General features: G+C 50.1%; 1 long non-coding RNA gene across 1 annotated transcript; it reads right to left on the minus strand.

The window, feature by feature from the left end:
- Positions 1-8,500: 8,500 nt before the first annotated feature.
- LOC110345623 (uncharacterized) lies at positions 8,501-10,369 on the minus strand. Its single transcript, XR_002389065.2, has 2 exons — positions 9,802-10,369; positions 8,501-9,415 (listed from the first exon to the last, which is right to left on the minus strand). It is a non-coding gene; the product is annotated as an uncharacterized LOC110345623 (long non-coding RNA).
- Positions 10,370-12,047: the final 1,678 nt, after the last annotated feature.

Here is a 12,047-nt window from a genome sequence, read left to right on the forward strand (position 1 = left end):
CCGCGCGCTCGGAGCGGCGCGAGGCGGAGCCGCCCGCACCCCGCCCCCTTAACCCTCGCAGGCCGGGCTTGCGGGTCCCCGGGTCTGGCCTCCGATGCCCGCCCAGCCCCGCTGCCCAGACCACCCAGTGAGGACCCCTGGGCCTGCGAGCCAGGGTGGCCTGTGATGAGCCCCGGGAACAGCAGTTCATTCCACACAAGGGAAGGGCAGCCTCAGTGGGGACCGGCCTCCTGCACAGATGGCTCTTGGAGGAGTTGCACTGAACCGAAAAAGCCACCCGGTGCACCGCAGGGGAGAGACCTGGTTGCAGAAGCTTCTCAGTCCCGACCCTGCGCAGGTCACCTCGCGCTCAGGACGTCCCTCGAGGGCCCGAGGACCCCTGGCCAGGCTTGTGCCCTAGGTAGAGATGAAGCCCTGGGGCGGGGTGGGGGGATCCCAGGAGAGGGGCCACTCCGCTGAGCAGAAAGGTAAGCAGGGCAGGGTCTTTGAGCTCCAGCTGCTACCTTCCAGGGGACCTTCTTGCCTGGGAGAGATTAGGTGGGCTACAGGACTCACTGAGTCCTTGGCCCCTGATCTAGGGACAGCCACACCCCCTATACCCATGACTTCACCAGCTCGTCATCCTGGAAAACCCAGGTCCAGGTCGGCCCCAAATCTCAGGGACTCGGCCAGAGCCTGGGCCCGAGGGTCGGGAGACCCCACCTACTCCCAGTGCCCAGGCTTACGGGACTGTGCCCCAATACCAGGTTTTTCAGCTGGTGGGGACCTTGGGCTGGATCTGTGGAGAGCTCTTTACCAGTGGGGATGGGGTACAGGCTTTTGGGACGCACCTCCTGCCCTCGCCCCGGGCTTCCCCCTTCCCTGAGGCAGGGTAACCTTGAATCTTGCTCCAGCTGTGTGAAGGGACCCTAGAGCTCCCCAGAAACAGATGACCGGGACCGCAGGAAACTTCATGTTCTCTCCCAGAAATACTGATGGCCGGGGCCAGCCTGCTCAGAGCTTCTGGGGGAAGCCTGGGCACCCGCAGCCCCTCTGCCCCTGGGCGTGGGGCACCGGTGGTGGCTGGAGCAGGACCAAGGGGGCATGTCTGGCTCCAGTTTAGCTGGTGGCCACGCTGCCAGCCTATTTCAGGGAGAAGAGCCAGGTGGTGCTGCTGCTGACAGATGGCGCTGAGCAGGCAGCTACCTGGAAACCTGGTCAGACCAGCTGGAGGCTCCGGGGGCAGAGCCTACGCCAAGGCCAAGGCTCTCCAGGGCCGTGGGGCTCCCCGGTGTGAGCATTCCCAGCTGCCCGGGGTGAGAGATGTGGCCATAGTCACAGGGCTGAAGGCTGCGCTCCCCCACCCCACGCAGCCTCCGTTCCGTCCGTGTCTCCACGGCCTGGACTTAAGTCTGAGAGTTGGCAGCCCCTGTGAGCAGACTCTGACCTGCAGCTGAGGACCTGCACATCGCTGCTGCAGGGCCTGCTGACCTCACGCCGGGCTCAGCAGACTGAACCGTGGGACTATGAGGGACAAGGTGGCCAGTGAGGAAAGGCGGAGGCCGCAGTGCCTGTGCTGCCTGGGGCTCCTGTGGTGGTGGGGCTTCCAGGGAGGCAGGGTTGCCTGGGAAGAGAGGGGGAGGGGTGCCAGGGGCTCCTGCAGGGCGCAGTCCTGAGGGCCACACACACCTTCCACCGCCTCTGCATCCAGGCTGATGTCACGGCAGTATGCTTCACCGTGCTTCACAGTTGCATTTCAAGAGTGGTTTTTGTTGTTGTTTTGTTTTAAAACAAGGTCTTGCTCTGTACTTCATGCTGATCTTGAACTCACTGTGTAGCCCAGGCTGATCTTGAATTTGCAGCAATCCTTCTGCCTCGGCCTCCTGAATGCTGGGATTACAGGTGTGAGACACCACGCCTGGCTCAAGAATGGATTTTATTTTATTAGTACAATTGGGGGGGGGGGGCGCGGTACCAGGGATCAAACTCGGGACCTTGCACTTGCGAGACAGGTGGTGGCGCCCCTGAGCTAAATCCCCAGCCTGGGGTACAATTTTTTAAAGCAAAACATTTATATTGATACATTTAGATATACATAGTGATCACATTCATCATGGGGAATCTGTACCTGTGCATGATAGATCTTGCTGCTTTTATTCCCATTCCCCTTCCCTCCCTTTGACCCCTCTTTCCCACCTTATTTACAAAAACTTTGTTTCCATGTTTTCCTTCTACTCTTACTCTCTCTCTATCCCTCTTTCTCTCTCTGAGACAAAGTCTGGCTGTGTAGTTCAGTCTGGCTCTGAACTCACTGTGTTGCCCAGGCTGGTCTCGAACTTGTGGTGATCCTCCTGGCTCAGCCTCCCGAGTGCTGGGATCCCAGGCCCAGCTCCCTTTCTTCTTCTCCCTCCCTTTCCCCCTTCCCCTCCCTTGTTCCCGTTCTCATCTGAACATTTTCTTCCCCTTTCCCAGTATCTGTTATACATTTGGTCCTTATTTACATTTTTGGTTTCTCACACCAGAGAAACAATGTAGGATTTAAGCACATGTGTCCGATTTGTCCCATTTAAGACTGGTCCCAAGGTGCATACATTTAGCTAGAAATGTCTCAAGATTAACCTTCTTTATGGCAGAGTAGTACTCCACTGCATAGAAAACCCACATCTTCTTTATCCATTCACTGGTTGATGGGCATTGGGTTGTTTCCGAGATTTGGCTTTTACACACTGTGCTCCTATAAATACGAGTGAGCACGTATCACTGGGGCATGATGCTTTTCATTCTTTCAGGAAGATAGCAAGGAGAATAGCTGGGTCAAATGGAGCCTCTAGTTTTGGTTCTTTGAGGAATCTCCACACTGATTTCCACAGTGGTTGCACCCGTCTGCACTCCCACCAGCAGTGGAAAGGGTGCCTTTTCCCCGTACCCCTTCAAGCGTCTGTTATTGGTTGACTTCTTGATAATAGCCATTTCAAGAATTTTTTTTTGGTAAGTCATTCTGTGTCTATGCATCACGGAACATGCTTTTCTTCCCAGAAAGAAAACATGGTTTGAAGAATTACATTCTAACAATTCCTTTCTTCTGGGCCGGGGATTTAGCTCAGTGGTTCCGATGCCTGCTGTGCAAGCACAAGGTCCTGAGTTCGATCCCCAGTACCAAAAAAAAAATTCCTTTCTTCTGACTTTGCTTTGGGATTTTTATTTGATTTGCACATATTTGCAGTTCAGGTAGTCTATAGCTGTCTTGGGGAGGAGTTACATGGACACATTGCAGCATGTTTCTTTGTTTCTTTTTTAAAATCCCCTTGCCCTGCCCTGCCCTGCCCTGCCATGCCCTGCCCACCTCCCCCAGTTCCCCCATCCCAGTTTTTCTTCTTGTTGATATTATTTGTCTTAGTTCATGTTTATGGCCCATAATGTCCACATGAATTGGGGTTACCAGATTCCTATAAATGGCACATTTTTATTCTTTTTTCCCCATCCCATCCTCCTCTCTGGTCACCCTTGTTCCCTTGGACCCTTCCTCATTGCAAGAAATCCATCCCCTTGCCCCTTTCTGCCCATCCTTTATCATTTTCTTCATTTGTACTTTGCTTCCCTGAAATGAGAGATACTATACGGTATTTAAGCTTGTGTGTCTGGTTTATTTCATTCAACATTATATTTTCCAGGTGCAGCCATTTTCCTATAAATATCTCAAACCTATCATTCTTTATAGTGAAATAGTGTTCCATTATATATAGATACCACATTTTCTTTATCCAGTCATCTGTTGATGGATATACAAGCTGTTTCTAGGGCTTGTCTATTACAAATTGTGCTGCTGTAACATTGTTATGCATCTATTGTTGTAGTATGATGACTTGCGCACTTTGGGGAAGATACCTAGCAGGGGAAAAGCTGAGTCATATGGAATTTCTAATTTCAGTTCTTTGAGAAATCTCCACACTCATTTCATAATGGTTAAATTAGTTTGCATTCCCACCAACAGTGCAGGAGGGTTCCTTTTTCACCACAGCCATGCCAACATTTGTTATTGCTTGATTTCTAACTCATTACCATTCTTTCCAGAGTCAGATGGAATCTACTTTTTCGTGGTACTGGGGATCGAACTCAGGACCTTCCACTTGCGAGGCAGGCAGAGGAACCACTGAGCTAAATCCCCGGCCCTGGAATTTTAGAATTGTTTTAATTTGCATTTCTCTAAGGGCCAGAGATGAACATTCTTTCATATATTTGTTGACTATTTTTGTTTCTTCCTCTGAGACATATTTATTCATTTCTCTTGGTCATTTCTTGACTGGGTCTTTAATTTTAGGTAGATTCATTTTTTTATTGCTTTGTATATTATGCATATTTGTTCTTCCCATTTTGTAGGTCATTGTTTACTGGTTCTTTTGCTGTACAGAAGCTTTTTAGTCTGATAATCCCGTTTGCTGATTCTTGCTGCTCTTCCTTGTTCAATTAAGGTTCTTTTCTACACGTCTTCCAGTGTTTCAACTATTTTCTCTTCCAGTAGGTTTAGGGTTTCTGCTTTAATGTTTGGGTCTTTGATCCATTTTGATTTAAACTTAGTATGTGCTGAGAGGCCAGGCTCCAGTTTCAGTCTTGTGCAGAGAACCGTTTTCCCCAGCACCACCTGTTGACTAGGCTGTCTTTCTTCCAACATATGCTTTTGGAGCCTTTGTCAAAGATAAATACTCGAATATGTCTGGAAAGGGTTCTGTATCCTCAGTTCTGTTCCACTGATCCATATATCTGTTTTTGTTCAGTACCACGGTGCTTTTATTGATATTACTTTATAGTATTGCTTGAAATTGGGTCTTATTCTATGCCTCCTGCTTTGCTCATGACCAAAATTGTTTTTGCTATTCTGGGTCTTCTAGCTCCATATTAATTTTAGGATTATTTTCTCTATCTCTGTAACGTATGCTGTTGGTATTTTGGCTGGGACTGCATTGCATTTATAAAGCAATTTTGGAAGTGTGGCCATTTTGACAATATTGGTTCTGCCTAGCCAGGAGCAAGAGACATCTTTCCATTTGCTGATGTCCTCTTCAATCTCCTTCTTCAGAGTACTGTAGTTTTTGTTGTAGAAGTCCTTTACTTCCTTGCTTCGGTTAATTTCTAGGTATTTCATTTTCTTGAAGCTACTATGAATGGTAATATTTTCATAGAGTGGTACTTCTGTTCATGAACATTTTTGTTTGTGAAGAATTTGGTTCACAAACAAAACAAACACAACCATAGGCATCTTTTCCAAGACTGTCGAGCAAATCAAGTTTGTGAACCAAGGCTCCACTGTAATTTCTTTCTCATCCCATTCACTTCTGTGCACACAAATGCTAATGATTTTTCTCTGTTGATCTTGTATCCTGCTACATTGCTGAAATTTGTTATTAAAGCTAAGAGTTTTTCAGTGGAGTTCTTTGGGTCTTTAGACTATGTAGATGTGTAGAGTATCATGTCATCTATAAATAATAATAATTTGAGTTCTTCCTTTTCTATATATATATCCTTTTTATTTCTTTCTCTTGCCTAGTTGTTCTGGCTAATGTTTCAAGTATTACGTTGAATAGAAGAGGTGACATTGAACATCCTTGTATTCTTTCTGAATTCTTTTGGTTTTTCCTCATTTAGTGTGATTCTGGGTATTGATTTGTCATATATACCTTTTATCATATTCAGGTTTGGTCCTTCTAAACTGGGAGCTGATCAGATCCCCAGCTGCCTGTTTAGGGTATGGTATGACAAGAGATGAAGCGAAAGACAACTTTGGGGGTACAAGAGCACAAGGAGGTTAGTGCCTCATATTGGGCAAAGACAAAGACCTCTCAGTTGACGCATATTTATTTAGCAAGTGTATGCAAGCCGGTGGGGCAGTGATGGTTTCATGAAACAGTGACAGTGATCAAAGCAAACTAATAAAAAGAGAAACAGGGCCGAGGATTTAGCCCAGTGGTTCTGCCGCCTGCCTCAAAAGCTCAAGGACCCGAGTTCAATCCCCAGTACCAAAAAAAAAAAGTCCAATATCATAAGAGCTACTTAGGAACAGGAGAAAACATACTGATTAGCACCTCAGATCCCAGCCTAATCAAGTCAACAAAGCAGAAGGCACATCAGCATGTCTCCAGTTTGGGGCCCTGAAGGTCAGTTCTGCACAGGCCCTCTGGGTTGCAGGAAAGCACATTCTGGGAAGGAGCCCGCTTACCAAGAGTGGCCCCTCTTACAAGCTGTTGCCATTCCTCCGCCCGTGCCTCTGGAGTGGCCTGATGGAAGGTCTGTGTTCCCTGTTTAGGATTTCCCTTTTAAAAATAAACAAGCAAGGTCTAGGATGTAGCTCAGGGGCACTGGGCCTGGCAGGCAAGCGCAAGGTCCTGAGTTCGATCTCCAGTACTGGAAAGAAAAAAAAAGCAAAGATTTCCTTAATTTGCTTCTTATTCAACAATGGAAGGAACACAGCTGGCCCTAGAGCAGGGCAAGCGGGAAGAGCCAGGCTCCAGGCAAGCAGGCTTCGGGATTCATGCTGTAGGGCCTGCAGGGCAAGGCTTAGTTTCGGTGTGAATGGGGAACATGCTTCTTTTCAGTGGAAGCCAGACTTACTGACAAAGAGGTTTCCCCATTCCCTCAACATATCTGGGCCTGCCTAGCCTGACACTTCCTCTCAAGCATCTCAGGAATTTTCTTTGTTCTCAGTTTTATTACTTCTACCTCCCCGCAAAATGTAAATGAGATGTGGCTCTGCCCTGAGCTTGCTGTCTATTAATACCTGGTAACTGCGGAATTTGCTGTCCCAGATGACTTGTGCCCTATGTAACCAATGCAAAGTGCTCAACTCCTGCAAGCCCGCCCCCTCCCGAGAGCATAACCTGCCCATCTCAGCCCCAAAGGGGGGCCAGTCTCTCTGTGGAGAAGTCCCAGATGGACCCACTGCCGATAAAATAAAACTGTACCCTTTGCCCGTGAGACTTCTGGGTGTGCCTTCCATTCTCCTGGATGACCCGCACTAGGCTGTGGACACCGGAGCTGTATATTCTGGCTGGCACTTTGCCACAACAGGTGGACTGTGGTACTTCCAGAAATAATGCTCCATGGATGCACGAGTCCCAGTTTTCTTTCTTCGGTTTTTCTGTTTTTGTTTTTTGTGTGGTACTGGGGATTGAACCTACTCCCTTCACACTGAGCTGCATCCCCAACACTCTTTTTATATTTTATTTTGAGACAGGGTCTCACCAAGTTGCTAAGTTGCCCAGGTTGGGCTCAAACTTCAGCCAGTCACCACCTCTGAGACATGGGGGACACTGGAGACGTGAGCCATCTCAAGCAGCCGTGCAGTGCACCGAGCCCAAGCCCTGGTGTGCGGCAGGGCACTGGGGCCCAGTGGTCATGGCCCAGAACCTCAGAACTAAACCAGAACAAGACTTTCCCCATTTATTTATTTTTGAGGTACTGACTATTTAACCCAGGGCCTTCACACTGAGCTACAACCGCAGCCCTTTTTAAAAAGATAAGATCGTAGTAAACTGTCTGGGTGATACTCAAAGCTGTGATCCTCCTGTCTCAGCCTCCCAGAGTGCTGGGATTATAGGCACACGCCACAGACCTCTTTCTAACCTGACTGTCGGGCATTCCGTCAGACTCCACAGTGCCCTGGAGGAAGCACAGCCCACTCAGGACTGAGCCCTGGGCTGTGGGCTCCTCCAGGGCTCCCGAGGCCTGTGTGGGTGGAGCACAGTCTTCATGGGAGTGTGTGTGTGCAGGACCTAGGACCTTCACATTGATCTTCATCCCCAGCTTTTTTTTTTTTTTTTTTTGAGATGCGTCTCGCTATGTAGTTCAGGCTGGTCTTGAACTTGCAGTGATCCTCCTGCCTCAGCCTCCTAAGTGCTGGGATTACAGGCCTGCACCACCACACCTGCGGTTTTTGGGGGGAGGGGGCAGCGTCCTGCTAAGTTAAGTTGCCCAGGTGGACTCAGACTTGCACGGACCTGCCCCAGCCTCCTAGAGCACTGTATGCACTTCCGGGTAGGCAGACACTACCCACTCCAGCGAGGAGCTGCCTTGTGTCTGTGCTAGTGCTGTGAAATAACTCTGGGACGAACCCTTTGCACAGGGAGCTTTCTGCTCACCTGACTTCCGAGAGTGGAGCCTAGCGCCCCCAAATCCAGGGCTGTGGTGGAGTCCATCATTGCCCCAGAAATGCTACCTGATGTGACCTGTCTAGAGAAAGGAACTCGTGCAGTTTCTTTATAAAGCTGAGGAAAGCTCTGGAACTTCCCCCCCATCTCTTTCTGTGCACAAAGTTACGCTAATCTCCTTGGTGTGCTGTCAGTGTGGAGCCTCTTTCCATTCACATGCGGGTCCTTTTTGGTTTTTGCTGGCGTCCCTCCCTGAGAGGTATTTTGGGACTGTGTGCCCGTCAGCTTCTTGGGGGCAGACAGCTGTCAGTTCTGTTCACCTGTGTCCCCAGTGCCAGGCCAGACAGTGTGCAGCCGTGACACAGCAGTGGAAAGACAAGGGACACAGAAAAGACCCACATTTATTCAGATCAGCGAACACTGCCAGGAGCCTGGTGGGCATGTTCCCAGAGAGGAATCACACCACGGGGTGAGAGATTGCGGTTTTTATAAGGGTCTGAGGTATGGAAAGAGGGTTAGACAGAAAAGGTGATTATCTCAAGAATGTCTTTTCCTGGATCCCTTTGCACCTTGCAGATCTTCCTCCTTTATGTTTAAAAACATAGTCTGTATTTTTGTCTATTAGTATGTTTGCAGTACATAGTGATTACATTCATTGTGGGGAGTAGCTACATCATTGTGTTTAAAATTATATGTCTACGGGCTGCAATTTGACAAGACCGGTTCCTCTGGCTTACAGAAGGTCTTTAGCTTTAAATAAGGAGGTATTCGAACACGGTCTTCTAGAAAAGGAGGGGCTCGGTGGGGTGAAGGAAGGTCCTTCCTTAGAGGTTTGTCTGGATACCCAGTTCTGCTGCTACGGGTTTAACCCCTCTGCTGCCAGGTGGAGCTTCTTGTCCAATAGATAAACATGCAGAATTCACCTGCTTGTCATTTTACCAACGTTGGGGCCCTGGCAGACAGGAAAAACGGGGGGTGCCCAGAACTCCTGCCAGGGCCATGTAGGGCTCAACCAGCCTCCCTCCACCTTCCGGCCCCGTCTGTGGTAGTTTCTCCCAACCTGGGCTGCTCTTTCTTTCCTTAGGGAGCATCAACTCAGTTGTGATTTCAAAATGCCTTCTGTATTTTACACAGAATTTTCATCGCTTCACTGAGGTCTTACCCACCTTAGCCGGGCATGGTAGCACACACCTCTAATCCCAACACTGCAGAGGCTGACACAGGAGGATCGTTGTGAGTTCAACGCCAGCCTGGACTCCATAGTGAGGTCCAGGACAGTCTGAACTCCATACCGAGACCTTGTTTCAACAAACAAAACCACACAAGTTACCCATCTGCCACGTTGCTGAAATCGGGCTCCTCTGGACTCACCCTGACTTACTTCACTTTGGATATTCCCCCCCCCCCCCCGGGCAAAACCTGGCCCACAAGTACACTGCTGTGCGGGTGTGTCCTGGGAACCGCCCCTCTCTCCCACGTCCCCACTCTGGTCTGGGCCCCGGCGCTCAGCGAGGGCTTCCTCCCGGGCACAGTGCGTGCAGTGCGGTCCCCCAAGGCGTGGGCTCTCCCCTCGGGCCTCGTCCCCAAGGTGCTCGGCGGTAGGCAGATGCGCGAACACCCAGCCTCTGTGAGCAGCACTCTCTTCCTGGACAGGATTTAGTTTAACCTTTGTTGCAAAAATTACCGTCGGGTCCGCACGCTCCGCACTCCGTACCCCGGGAGTCGGAACGGCGGAAGTCGCGCGTGCGCCTCCGCGACGTTGCTGCGCTTCGCGACGGCGCCCCCTGCTGCACATGTGGCGCATCACACCGGATGGGCTCCTTTGCGGGTTCCGAGCCTGGTGGAGCTCCTCCGGAGCAAAGAAGAGAGGTTGCAGGGTGTCTTGGTCGTTTTTGTTTTGTTTTGTTTTTGGTACCGGGGATCGAACTCGGGTCCTTGTGCTTGCACAGCAGGCGGCGAAACCACTGAGCTGAATCCCCGGCCCCCTCTTGGTAGTTTTTTGAAGTACTGGGGATTGAACCTAGGGCTTTGCCCATGCTGGGCAAGCACTCTACTAACGAGATACACCCCCAGCACTTTTATTTTTGTTTTTTTGAGACAGGGTCCCGCTATGTAGTTCAGGCTGGATTTGAACTCACTATAAGGCCAGGTTGGCCTCCAACTCTCAATGATCTTCCTCTTGCCTCAGCCTCTAGGGTCCTGCGATTACAGGCCTGCGACACCATGTCTGGTCCCAGCCTCTTTTTTTTTTTAATGCTGAGACTGGGTCTTACTAAATTGCCCAGGCTGGCCCAAATTTGAGATCCTCCTGCCCCTGCCTCCCAGAATGCTGGGATTACAGATGTGCACCACTGCTCAGCAAGTTTGATGAACTTGCTTTCTTTTTTTTTCTTCTTCTTTTTTTGGGGGGGGGGGGTTTGAGACAGGGTATCACTACATAGTTCAGGCTGGCCTGGAGCTCACCGTGCGACCCAGGCTGGCCTCGAACTCGCCACAATCTTCCTGCCTTAGCCTACCAAGTCCTGGATAACAGGCATGTGCCACCACATCCACCAAGATGGATGAATTTTGACAAAGGTCACCGTACCCCTCTTGAGACTCAGCACCCCACCACCGCAGCGCACTGAGCACCTTCCTGGGCCCCCATCGCTGCCCCCTCCCAGTTGCCACAGTTTTGCTTGGTCTGGAGCTTCCTGCAAAAGGGAGCTTGAGTGCCCTTCCATGTCTGCTCCCCTTTCGATGTGGTGGCTTGGATTCCTCCGTGGTGTACACGTTTCAGTAACCCTCCTTCTTACTGCTAAGTGTCAAATTTCTTTGTACATTCCCCTGTGGACCTTTGGAAGGTTTCAGTAATTACAAATAAAATGCTAGGGAATATCTGTGGCTCAGTACTCATGTGGCTAGATGTTTTCAGTTATCTTGGATAACTACTTGGGTAAGTGGAATTTCTGGAGCAAAGGGATGTATTACTAACACTGTAAAAATCTGCCAAGTGCACATGGCGGCACATGCCTATAATCCCAGGTGCTCCGGAGGCTGAGGCAGGAGGACTGCAAGTTTGGGTCGCAACTTAGCAGGACCCTGTCTCCGAGTAAAAACTGAAAGGACGGCTCCTGGTTCCAGGGCACCCTGCAATAGGCTTCTCTGAGGGGTTTTTTTTGGTACTGGGGATCAAACGCTGGTCCTTGCACTTTCGAGGCAGGCGGCAGAACCACCAAGCTAAATCCCCAGCCCTTCTCTGAGGGGTTTTAGCTGGGGGTTCAGAGCAAGCATAGGTTCCAGGTCACACAGAGACCAAGGAGTCTCAGGGGCAAGTCTGCAGTGAGGGGCGGGGTCCAGTCAGCAGGTGCACCCAGCTGTCTCAGGGGAGGCTGGCATGGAGCAGGGGCTTCTGTCTAGGGCTCCGGGCCGACCACGTGGGCCAAGAGGAGGTGTGAACTGCAGGTGGGCTGTCAGGGGCTGAGCCCTGCTCTGGTATGATGAGGTTCACTTTGTATTCAAAACAGATGCAGAGGCAAGAATCCATTACCGCTGCTTCTGGGGATTGAACCTAGGACTTTGGCACTGAGCTACATACCCAGCCTCTTTTTAAATTTTTTTTTTTTTTGAGACAAGTTCTCACTATGTACTCCAGGCTGGCCTTGACATCTCAGCGATCCTCTTGCCTGTACCTCCTGAGGGCTGGGGTTACAGGCATGAGCCACTGCGCCCAACGTTGTTCCTTTTTCTAATTGGCTTGGCTATAATTCTAGGATAGTGTTGGGCGGAAGTGGTAAAAGTACACTTTGTGTTCAGCAGTACTGTTTTACCTCCACAGGAATGAAAACTGCAGTGTGCCAGAGCTTCCTGCTGTTGGGGATGTGCTATGGGAAGCGACCCAGTTACCCTGTGGCAGCTCAGCCCAGCGTGGGGCCGCTCAGTGGCTGGACC

This window comes from Heterocephalus glaber, unplaced genomic scaffold (assembly GCF_053883595.1).
Source record: "Heterocephalus glaber isolate CG9 unplaced genomic scaffold, H.glaber_assembly_v1.0 deba00001447, whole genome shotgun sequence".
NCBI lineage: Eukaryota > Metazoa > Chordata > Mammalia > Rodentia > Bathyergidae > Heterocephalus > Heterocephalus glaber.